The sequence below is a fragment of the Coregonus clupeaformis genome, chromosome 24, assembly GCF_020615455.1.
Source record: "Coregonus clupeaformis isolate EN_2021a chromosome 24, ASM2061545v1, whole genome shotgun sequence".
NCBI classification, from domain to species: domain Eukaryota; kingdom Metazoa; phylum Chordata; class Actinopteri; order Salmoniformes; family Salmonidae; genus Coregonus; species Coregonus clupeaformis.
The window spans coordinates 995,745-1,007,902 of record NC_059215.1 but is presented as its reverse complement, the minus strand read 5'-3'; the positions used below and the strand labels follow the sequence as shown (position 1 = coordinate 1,007,902).

At 44.3% G+C, this 12,158-nt stretch overlaps 1 protein-coding gene across 1 annotated transcript in view; it reads left to right on the top strand.

Annotated features, from left to right (window-relative positions):
• fbxo41 (F-box protein 41) overlaps nucleotides 1-12,158 on the top strand; it is a 105,011-nt gene that overhangs the window by 38,175 nt on the left and 54,678 nt on the right. The window lies entirely within an intron of this gene.

Genomic DNA, 12,158 nt, shown 5'->3' with positions numbered 1-12,158 from the left:
AGGGACAAGATTGTAGACCTACACAAGGCTGGAATGGGCTACAAGACCATTGCCAAGCAGCTTGGTGAGAAGGTGACAACAGTTGGTGCGATTATTCGCAAATGGAAGAAACACAAAAGAGGGTCAATCTCCCTCGGCCTGGGGCTCCATGCCAGATCTCACCTCGTCGAGTTGCAATGATCATGAGAACGGTGAGGAATCAGCCCAGAACTACACGGGAGGATCTTGTCAATGATCTCAAGGCAGCTGGGACCATAGTCACCAAGAAAACAATTGGTAACACACTACGCCGTGAAGGACTGAAATCCTGCAGCACCCCCAGGGTCCCCCTGCTCAAGAAAGCACAGGCCCGTCTGAAGTTTTCCAATGAACATCTGAATGATTCAGAGGAGAACTGGGTGAAAGTGTTGTGGTCAAATGAGACCAAAATGGAGCTCTTTGGCATCAACTCAACTCGCCGTGTTTGGAGGAGGAGGAATGCTGCCTATGACCCCAAGAACACCATCCCCACCGTCAAACATGGAGGTGGAAACATTATGCTTTGGGGGTGTTTTTCTGCTAAGGGGACAGGACAACTTCACCGCATCAAAGGGACGATGGACGGGGCCATGTACCGTCAAATCTTGGGTGAGAACCTCCCTCAGCCAGGGCATTGAAAATGGGTTGTGGATGGGTATTCCAGCGTGACAATGACCCAAAACACACGGCCAAGTCAACAAAGGAGTGGCTCAAGAAGAAGCACATTAAGGTCCTGGAGTGGCCTAGCCAGTCTCCAGACCTTAATCCCATAGAAAATCCTGGAGGGAGCTGAAGGTTTGAGTTGCCAAATGTCAGGCTCGAAACCTTAATGACTTGGAGAAGATCTGCAAAGAAGAGTGGGACAAAATCCCTCCTGAGATGTGTGCAAACCTGTTGGCCAACTACAAGAAACGTCTGACCTCTGTGATTGCCAACAAGAGTTTTGCCACCAAGTACTAAGTCATGTTTTGCAGAGGGGTCAAATACTTATTTCTCTCATTAAAATGCAAATCAATGTATAACATTTTTGACATGCGTTTTTCTGGATTTTGTTGTTGTTATTCTGTCTCTCACTGTTCAAATAAACCTACCATTAAAATTATAGACTGATCATGTCTTTGTCAGTGGGCAAACGTACAAAATCAGCAGGGGATCAAATACTTTTTTCCCTCACTGTATGTATATACACTGCTCAAAAAAATAAAGGGAACACTTAAACAACATATCCTAGATCTGAATGAATGAAATAATCTTATTAAATACTTTTTTCTTTACATAGTTGAATGTGCTGACAACAAAATCACACAATAATTATCAATGGAAATCAAATGTATCAACCCATGGAGGTCTGGATTTGGAGTCACCCTCAAAATTAAAGTGGAAAACCACACTACAGGCTGATCCAACTTTGATGTAATGTCCTTAAAACAAGTCAAAATGAGGCTCAGTAGTGTGTGTGGCCTCCACGTGCCTGTATGACCTCCCTACAACGCCTGGGCATGTTCCTGATGAGGTGGCGGATGTTCTCCTGAGGGATCTCCTCCCAGACCTGGACTAAAGCATCCGCCAACTCCTGGACAGTCTGTGGTGCAACGTGGCGTTGGTGGATGGAGCGAGACATGATGTCCCAGATGTGCTCAATTGGATTCAGGTCTGGGGAACGGGTGGTCCATAGCATCAATGCCTTCCTCTTGCAGGAACTGCTGACACACTCCAGCCACATGAGGTCTAGCATTGTCTTGCATTAGGAGGAACCCAGGGCCAACCGCACCAGCATATGGTCTCACAAGGGGTCTGAGGATCTCATCTCGGTACCTAATGGCAGTCAGGCTACCTCTGGCGAGCACATGGAGGGGTGTGCGGCCCCCCAAAGAAATGCCACCCCACACCATGACTGACCCACCGCCAAACCGGTCATGCTGGAGGATGTTGCAGGCAGCAGAAAGTTCTCCACGGCGTCTCCAGACTCTGTCACGTCTGTCACATGTGCTCAGTGTGAACCTGCTTTCATCTGTGAAGAGCACAGGGCGCCAGTTGCAAATTTGCCAATCTTGGTGTTCTCTGGCAAATGCCAAACGTCCTGCACGGTGTTGGGCTGTAAGCACAACCCCCACCTGTGGATGTCGGGCCCTCATACCACCCTCATGGAGTCTGTTTCTGACCGTTTGAGCAGACACATGCACATTTGTGGCCTGCTGGATGTCATTTTGCAGGGCTCTGGCAGTGCTCCTCCTGCTCCTCCTTGCACAAAGGCGGAGGTAGCGGACCTGCTGCTGGGTTGTTGCCCTCCTACGGCCTTCTCCACGTCTCCTGATGTACTGGCCTGTCTTCTGGTAGCGCCTCCATGCTCTGGACACTACGCTGACAGACACAGCAAAACTTCTTGCCACAGCTCGCATTGATGTGCCATCCTGGATGAGCTGCACTACCTGAGCCACTTGTGTGGGTTGTAGACTCCGTCTCATGCTACCACTAGAGTGAAAGCACCGCCAGCATTCAAAAGTGACCAAAACATCAGCCAGGAAGCATAGGAATTGAGAAGTGGTCTGTGGTCACCACCTGCAGAACAACTTCTTTTTTGGTGGTGTCTTGCTAATTGCCTATAATTTCCACCTGTTGTCTATTCCATTTGCACAACAGCATGTGAAATTTATTGTCAATCAGTGTTGCTTCCTAAGTGGACAGATTGATTTCACAGAAGTGTGATTGACTTGTAGTTACATTGTGTTGTTTAAGTGTTCCCTTTATTTTTTTGAGCAGTGTATGTGTGTATATATATATATATATATATATCTCAGCAAAAAAAGAAACATCCTCTCACTGTCAACTGCGTTTATTTTCAGCCAGCTTAACATGTGTAAATATTTATATGAACATAACAAGATTCAACAACTGAGACATAAACTGAACAAGTTCCACAGACATGTGACTAACAGAAATGGAATGATGTGTCCCTGAACAAAGGGGGGGGTCAAAATCAAAAGTCAGTATCTGGTGTGGCCACAAGCTGCATTAAGTACTGCAGTGCATCTCCTGCTCATGGACTGCACCACATTTGCAGGTTCTTGCTGTGAGATGTTACCCACTCTTCCACGAAGGCACCTGCAAGTTCCCAGACATTTCTGGGGGGAATGGCCCTAGCCCTCACCCTCCGATCCAACAGGTCCCAGACGTGCTCAATGGGATTGAGATCCGGGCTCTTCGCTGGCCATGGCAGAACACTGACATTCCTGTCTTGCAGGAAATCACACACAGAACGAGCAGTATGGCTGGTGGCATTGTCATGCTGGAGGGTCATGTCAGGATGAGCCTGCAGGAAGGGTACCAAATGAGGGAGGAGGATGTCGTCCCTGCAACGCACAGTGTTGAGATTGTCTGCAATGACAACAAGCTCAGTCCGATGATGCTGTGACACACCGCCCCAGACCATGACGGACCCTCCACCTCAAAATCGACCCCGCTCCAGAGTACAGGCCTCTGTGTAACGCTCATTCCTTCAACGATAAACGCGAATCCGACCATCACCCCTGGTGAGACAAAACCGCGACTCATCAGTGAAGAGCACTTTTTGCCAGTCCTGTCTGGTCCAGCGACGGTGGGTTTGTGCCCATAGGCAATGTTGTTGCCGGTGATGTCTGGTGAGGACCTGCCTTACAACAGGCCTACAAGCCCTCAGTCCAGCCTCTCTCAGCCTATTGCGGACAGTCTGAGCACTGATGGAGGGATTGTGCGTTCCTGGTGTAACTCGGGCAGTTATTGTTGCCATCCTGTACCTGTCCCGCAGGTGTGATGTTCGGATGTTCCGATCCTGTGCAGGTGTTGTTACACGTGGTCTGCCACTGCGAGGACGATCAGCTGTCCGTCTCCCTGTAGCACTGTCTTAGGCGTCTCACAGTACGGACATTGTAATTTATTGCCCTGGCCACATCTGCAGTCCTCATGCCTCCTTGCAGCATGCCTAAGGCACATTCACGCAGATGAGCAGGGACCCTGGGCATCTTTTATTTTGGTGTTTCTAAGAGTCAGTAGAAATACCTCTTTAGTGTCCTAAGTTTTCATAACTGTAACCTTAATTGCCTACCATCTGTAAGCTGTTAGTGTCTTAATGACCGTTCCACAGGTGCATGTTCATTAATTGTTTATGGTTCATTGAACAAGCATGGGAAATAGTGTTTAAACCCTTTAAAATGAAGATCTGTGAAGTTATTTGGATTTTTAAGAATTATCTTTGAAAGACAGAGTCCTGAAAAAGGGATTAGATTACTTATTTTGGTGTACTGACTTTAACTCATTAGCCTAACTCATTGTGCCAGGATATCAGGAAGAGGGGTGTTCTTTTTATAACCCACTTTGATCTTATCAAGTAAAAGGCAGAAGATTGCCCAAGTCATTTGCATTGTAATGCCAGAGCTGGGCTTTGATTGGATAAATGAAAGTAGTCCAATAATAGCCTGGGCCTTGTCAGTGTGAACAGTGATGATTAGCTGTTCATGCAGTGTTTATGCAGTTGATTGGATGGGAGAGTCATTAAACTCTCCCATCCATGAGAGGAAAGCCACAGGGAGTGGCTTGCGAAAGTATTCACCCCCCTTGGCATTTTTCTTATTTTGTTGCCTTACAACCTGGAAATAAAATGGATTTTTTGGGGGTTTGTATCATTTGATTTACACAACATGCCTACCACTTTGAAGATGCAAAATATGTTTTATTGTGAAACAAACAAGAAATAAGACAAAAAACAGAACTTGAGCGTGCATAACTATTCACGCCCCCAAAGTCAATACTTTGTAGAGCCACCTTTTGCAGCAATTACAGCTGCAAGTCTCTTGGGGTATGTCTCTATAAGCTTGGCACATCTAGCCACTGGGATTTTTGCCCATTCTTCAAGGCAAAACTGCTCCAGCTCCTTCAAGTTGAATGGGTTCCGCTGGTGTACAGCAATCTTTAAGTCATACCACAGATTCTCAATTGGATTGAGGTCTGGTCTTTGACTAGGCCATTCCAAGACATTTAAATGTTTCTCCTTAAACCACTCGAGTGTTGCTTTAGCAGTATGCTTAGGGTCATTGTCCTGCTGGAAGGTGAACCTCCATCCCAGTCTCAAATCTCTGGAAGACTGAAACAAGTTTCCCTCAAGAATTTCCCTGTATTTAGCGCCATCCATCATTCCTTCAATTCTGACCAGTTTCCCAGTCCCTGCCGATGAAAAACATCCCCACAGCATGATGCTGCCTCCACCATGCTTCACTGTGGGGATGGTGTTCCTGGGGTGATGAGAGGTGTTGGGTTTGCGCCAGACATAGCGTTTTCCTTGATGGCCAAAAAGCTCAATTTTAGTCTCATCTGACCAGAGTACCTTCTTCCATATGTTTGAGGAGTCTTCCACATGGCTTTTGGCGAACACCAAACGTGTTTGCTTATTTTACCCTTTGCCAAAGTAAAAAAAAATACAACGTTATTTAGAAGGAATGCAAGGGCGACTTGATATATTGCACACACGCACTTCACAGAGTAGGCCTTTCCAAACAGAAATATGCGAATAAATGCTAGAACACCCCAATAGGATCTCGCTAGCTTGTTCTTTGCTCTGCCCACCTCCCTGCTTATTCTGCCCACTATGATTAATTTGCTCCCATTTGAAACGGCAGGCTGTGGTCTGTCTTGGGTTCGTTATAACAATCTTTACTACTAGCTACTGCTGCTAACTTACTAGCTAGCTAAATTAGTTAGCTGAATGCGAACATCAGCCAACGTTAGCTGAACCATCGCTAGATTGGTTTTCGGCCTACATAGCGTATTGAAGTTACCTTACAAACAAACCATGCTTCATTTCATCAATATCATGCAAATCATTACAATAAAAAGCTAATTGCCATTAAAAAAGTTAGTTCACTGAGTTGCTGCGTGCGTTCCTGCTTGCTTTTGCAATGAAAGAAGTTACAGTGTTCTGAAATTCCCTTAAAGCTGTGGTGTCAATTTCAGAGTAACCGGCTTTTACTGCAATTTCAGGTAAAAACTCAATAAAACAATAATATAAGAAATGCCTATACATTTCAGCTGTTTCAAAAACATTGCTCTGCTATTAAGAATGTTACATACATACCATTGGAGGCTCCTCAGAAGAGGAAGGGGAGGACCATCCTCCTCAGTAAAACATATACTAAATAGAATCATGTCACCAAATAATTGATTTACAACACACTATTTTGCAATGAAGGTCTACAGTAGCCTCAACAGCACTCTGTAGGGTAGCACCATAGTGTAGCCGGAGGACAGATAGATTCTGTCCACCTCTGGGTACATTGACTTCAATACAAAACCTAGGTGGCTCATGGTTCTCACCCCCTTCCATAGACTTGCACAGTAATAATGACAACTTGCAGCATGAACTGACATGTTGTCCACCCAGTCAAGGGATCAGATAATGAATCTAGTACTGAAAGCATAAGCTACAGGTAGCTAGCACTGCAGTGCATAAAATGTGTTGAGTAGTTGACTCAAAGAAAGAGAAAGACAGTAGCTGAACAGTTTTGAACAAAATGAAGGAGAAGCAAGGGAGAGCTAGAGAGGGAGAGATTTTGTCATTTTTTTCTTACACTTACTTAGCTAGCAAATGCAGCTAGCTAGTTTACCCTACTCAAACACCCTGCTCAAACAGAGGGATGCTATGTTAGCTAGCTGGCTATGACTATCCAATACAACACTGGAACTCTTCCAAGTCAAGGTAAGCTTTTGGTTTTACTAATTTATTGCCACCGGGGCCCGCCGGTGTAAGTACTAAACTGCTTACCGACTGTACACTAATGTTACTGCATGATTGTAGCGGGTTTACTAACGCGTTAGTCAACATAGCTAATAGAACTATGACGTTACTTTAGCTAATATGTAGCGGTGTAGCGGTTCTGATATGGTTTGGATTGGAAAGTTTTTTTTGTTGCCTGGTCACATACAGCTAATATGTTGTGCATTGAAGTCCACAAGCAAAGGGACAAGGTTAGAGGAGGAGAGTGCGTAGATGCGAGAAGGAATACAATGTGGCTGCTATGAAAGTGAACTGTGTTTATGCGGGATCAGGGGTGTATTCATTCTGCCGATTCTGTTGAAAAAGTTTCTTAAACGGAAGCAAACAGAACAAAACGGGGAGAAACATACCTGAATTTGTCCAATAGAAACTCTTGTTTGAAACTGTTGGACTAATGATTACACCCTATATCAGCTAGATGCAGGCAAGAGTGTGTATTGAATGTGTCACTGTCTGTTCATGTGTCACTGTCTGTCACCTCACATTTTTCTCTCGACCTGTGTGCACCTACGTTGTAAACTTTAATTCATTGTCTAGGTTGTAGCAACTTCATGATTGTTATAGGGAAAATTTGATTATCAATTCAAAGAGCCTAAACCTATCGCTGTTACATTGAACTGGGTGAATGAAATATGAATGACAGTCATCCAATATGCTGTAATAGAAATAAGGCCATGCTCATGAAAAAACACAATCGTCTTCCTCATCTTAAACGGCACTGACTGCCACTGATACATACATACATACATACATACATACATACATACATACATGGTGAGCGCTACTGTCCCTGTTTTTTACTGTGCCTTTCCCTACGCACACAGTCGCTGCAGTAGGCCTCAGTAACTCCCCAGGCTTGATTTATGCCCCACACCCAGCCTGGGTGGGCTGAGTGGAATGACCAAGCCCCTAGTGAGAACATCAAAAGCCACTCTCAATGCGGTGCAATTTCAGTACTGTATTTCATCTAACGTATTTCATGCTCATTCCCTCAAGACACACATGGAGAGGGAGGGCGGGAGGGAGGGGGGGCGGCTTACAATCTGTCTCACCGATGTGATGCTGCTGCTACCGTGGAAACAGGCTCGTTCTGCGCCAAGCAAGGCAGTATTCCCAGAATGCAAAGCGTTACTGACTATCAGGTTAGGGAGGAGCCAGTGTCTTAGAGCAGTGGGTTCACACACATGCACGCGCACGTGCATACACACACCAATGACACACACACACACACACACACACACACACACACACATACATACATACAGTGGGGAGAACAAGTATTTGATACACTGCCGATTTTGCAGGTTTTCCTACTTACAAAGCATGTAGAGGTCTGTAATTTTTATCATAGGTACACTTCAACTGTGAGAGACGGAATCTAAAAATCCAGAAAATCACATTGTATGATTTTTAAGTAATTAATTTGAATTTTATTGCATGACATAAGTATTTGATACATCAGAAAAGCAGAACTTAATATTTGGTACAGAAACCTTTGTTTGCAATTACAGAGATCATACGTTTCCTGTAGGTCTTGACCATGTTTGCACACACTGCAGAAGGGATTGTGGCCCACTCCTCCATACAGACCTTCTCCAGATCCTTCAGGTTTCGGGGCTGTCGCTGGGCAATACGGACTTTCAGCTCCCTCCAAAGATTTTCTATTGGGTTCAGGTCTGGAGACTGGCTAGGCCACTCCAGGACCTTGAGATGCTTCTTACGGAGCCACTCCTTAGTTGCCCTGGCTGTGTGTTTCGGGTCGTTGTCATGCTGGAAGACCCAGCCACGACCCATCTTCAATGCTCTTACTGAGGGAAGGAGGTTGTTGGCCAAGATCTCGCGATACATGGCCCCATCCATCCTCCCCTCAATACGGTGCAGTCATCCTGTCCCCTTTGCAGAACAGCATCCCCAAAGAATGATGTTTCCACCTCAATGCTTCACGGTTGGGATGGTGTTCTTGGGGTTGTACTCATCCTTCTTCTTCCTCCAAACACGGCGAGTGGAGTTTAGACCAAAAGCTCTATTTTTGTCTCATCAGACCACATGACCTTCTCCCATTCCTCCTCTGGATCATCCAGATGGTCATTGGCAAACTTCAGACGGGCCTGGACATGCGCTGGCTTGAGCAGGGGGACCTTGCATACGCTGCAGGATTTTAATCCATGACGGCGTAGTGTGTTACTAATGGTTTTCTTTGAGACTGTGGTCCCAGCTCTCTTCAGGTCATTGACCAGGTCCTGCCGTGTAGTTCTGGGCTGATCCCTCACCTTCCTCATGATCATTGATGCCCCACGAGGTGAGATCTTGCATGGAGCCCCAGACCGAGGGTGATTGACCGTCATCTTGAACTTCTTCCATTTTCTAATAATTGCGCCAACAGTTGTTGCCTTCTCACCAAGCTGCTTGCCTATTGTCCTGTAGCCCATCCCAGCCTTGTGCATGTCTACAATTTTATCCCTGATGTCCTTACACAGCTGTCTTGGCCATTGTGGAGAGGTTGGAGTCTGTTTGATTGAGTGTGTGGACAGGTGTCTTTTATACAGGTAACGAGTTCAAACAGGTGCAGTTAATACAGGTAATGAGTGGAGAACAGGAGGGCTTCTTAAAGAAAAACGAACAGGTCTGTGAGAGCCGGAATTCCTACTGGTTGGTAGGTGATCAAATACTTATGTCATGCAATAAAATGCATATTAATTACTTAAAAATCATACAATGTGATTTTCTGGATTTTTGTTTTAGATTTCGTCTCTCACAGTTGAAGTGTACCTATGATAAAAATTACAGACCTCTACATGCTTTGTAAGTAGGAAAACCTGCAAAATTGGCAGTGTATCAAATACTTGTTCTCCCCACTGTACACACTCAACCAAGGTTAATACGAAACTGACGGGAGATGTGAAAGCTTTCCTTAATGACATGGGAAAAAGGGAGACATTAAAGTTAAATGTGTAAATAGAACCTATGCTATGTGAATGTAAGAATTAATACTTTACATCTTACAGTACATCATTGCACGCACGATAGAACAGCAAAGAATGTACTGCGATTTTGCAATATCACAATGCTGGACGCTCCTCTCTTCCGTTTCATCAACAAAACAAAAACAAATGCACTGGTACGATTAGTGGCACTGTTTCACCTTATGCGCCTTTCAACTTAAAAGGTTAAAAAGTCAAAAAATTGATGTTCCAATCCTAGATTGCCCCTTTAACAGAATCCTTTTAAAGATGAATAATTTAAACCTCAACCGAAGGCACTGACATAAACAATATGAAATCTCTTATGAGAAATGACTGCATGTTACAACCCTGAGTATAGATATGGAGAAAGCAGGAAGGTAGGAGGTCGATAATGAACCCCAGCCCGAGTTTAGACGATGGAGGGATGGATTTGCAGGTCCTTGGAGAGAGAGAGAGAGAGAGAGAGAGAGAGAGAGAGAGAGAGAGAGAGAGAGAGAGAGAGAGAGAGAGAGAGAGAGAGAGAGAGAGAGAGAGAGAGAGAGAGAGAGAGAGAGAGAGAGAGAGAGAGAGAGAGAGAGAGAGAGAGAGAGAGAGAGAGAGAGAGAGAGAGAGAGAGAGAGAGAGAGAGAGAGAGAGAGAGAGAGAGAGAGAGAGAGAGAGAGAGAGAGAGAGAGAGAGAGAGAGAGAGAGAGAGAGAGAGAGAGAGAGAGAGAGAGAGAGAGAGAGAGAGAGAGAGAGAGAGAGAGAGAGAGAGAGAGAGAGAGAGAGAGAGAGAGAGAGAGAGAGAGAGAGAGAATATTTTTTTACACACCTCTTCAATTAGGTTGACCGTGTTCGAATGACGTTAGCTCAAGTCTTGGTTCTAGGAGTTGATGTGAGCTTGCAAGACAGTATGTGTGTGTGTGTGCATGTACGAACACAGACATCACCAGGTGATGAGATCACGTCTTCCCCTTCTCCCCCCATGTGTCAGAATCAGAAGGAGAAACTCATAAACCAGATGAATACATTGATATCCCCTTTTCTTCAGCCTTATTAGCATGATCAGATAAGACCATAAATTAACCATTAGCCCAAGGCTTCAAAATTATATTATATATAGAAGCAGAAGCGGAAGTCTGGCCCTGGTTGTAAAAAAAGGAAGTCCAGCTAGCTCATAGCCGTTTTTTGCATTCGAGAATATAATGAATCTGTTGAAAGGAGAGTCTTGATTTTGTCATTGCATTGAGAATCATCTGTCAAATGAGATGAGTCATTCTATTGACTAGGGCTGTGACGATACCAGTATAGCAAAAAAGATTCCATGGCAAAAATGAAAACACAAAGCAGACAAAACTCTTTAGTGCTTTAAAAACCTGCTGTATATAAAATAGTGTGTGCATTAGCTTGGAAAATAAATAAATATGACTCTGAATGACAACATAATGTTTGTTTCCAACATTAGGGCTGTTTTCCTAAAGAAGTTAAATCTGCTTCATATTTTGTTTCCTTGCCACGTTACTAACGAGTATCACGATACTGGTATTGTCCCGGCCCTACTATTGACCGTAGGACGACATTCTATAGGACAAAACACACAGCAAAGACTAACTGCTAAAAGCAGTGGGTGGCCAAGGTTTGTTAGCGCTAACCTGCTGGGTTTCGACATATGGTGACGATTCTACATGTAGTATCAACGGGAAATGAATAGAAAATGACGGCCGATATTTCTACTCAGAGGCGATAGGACGGCTAACCGTTGCTTTTAACCATTTGTCAGCACGATGTGTTTTGTCCTTAACATTTTGGGAGCGTGTAGATTGGGATTGGTAGGCTACATTATAAAATATTCACTCAATCCAATAGTAGGACACCGGGACCTGGATTAGGGTTTCTTGAAAAGCAAGAACCTCATGGAGAGAAGGCTTTGAAAACGGGTCGATGAGCTTCATCAACATGATCAAGGCATACTGACTTGTTTTTGTCCTTCCCTGCTGCCTGGGTCTCGTGCACACTCTGTATTCTCCAGCTTGTCTCCTCCTACATCTGTCGCTCACTCTCTCTCGCTCTCAATTCAATTTCAATTTCATTTTAAGGGCTTTATTGGCATGGGAAACATATGTTAACATTGCCAAAGCAAGTGAAGTAGATAGGAAAAAGTGAAATAAACAATAAATATTAACAGTAAACATTACAAAAAGAATAAAGACATTTCCAATGTTATATTATGTCTATATACAGTGTTGTAAAAATGTGCAAATAGTTAAATACAAATGGGAAAATAAATAAACATAAATATGGGTTGTATTTACAATGGTGTTTGTTCTTCACTGGTTGCCCTTTTCTTGTGGCAACATGTCACAAATCTTGCTGCTATGATGGCACACTGTGGTATT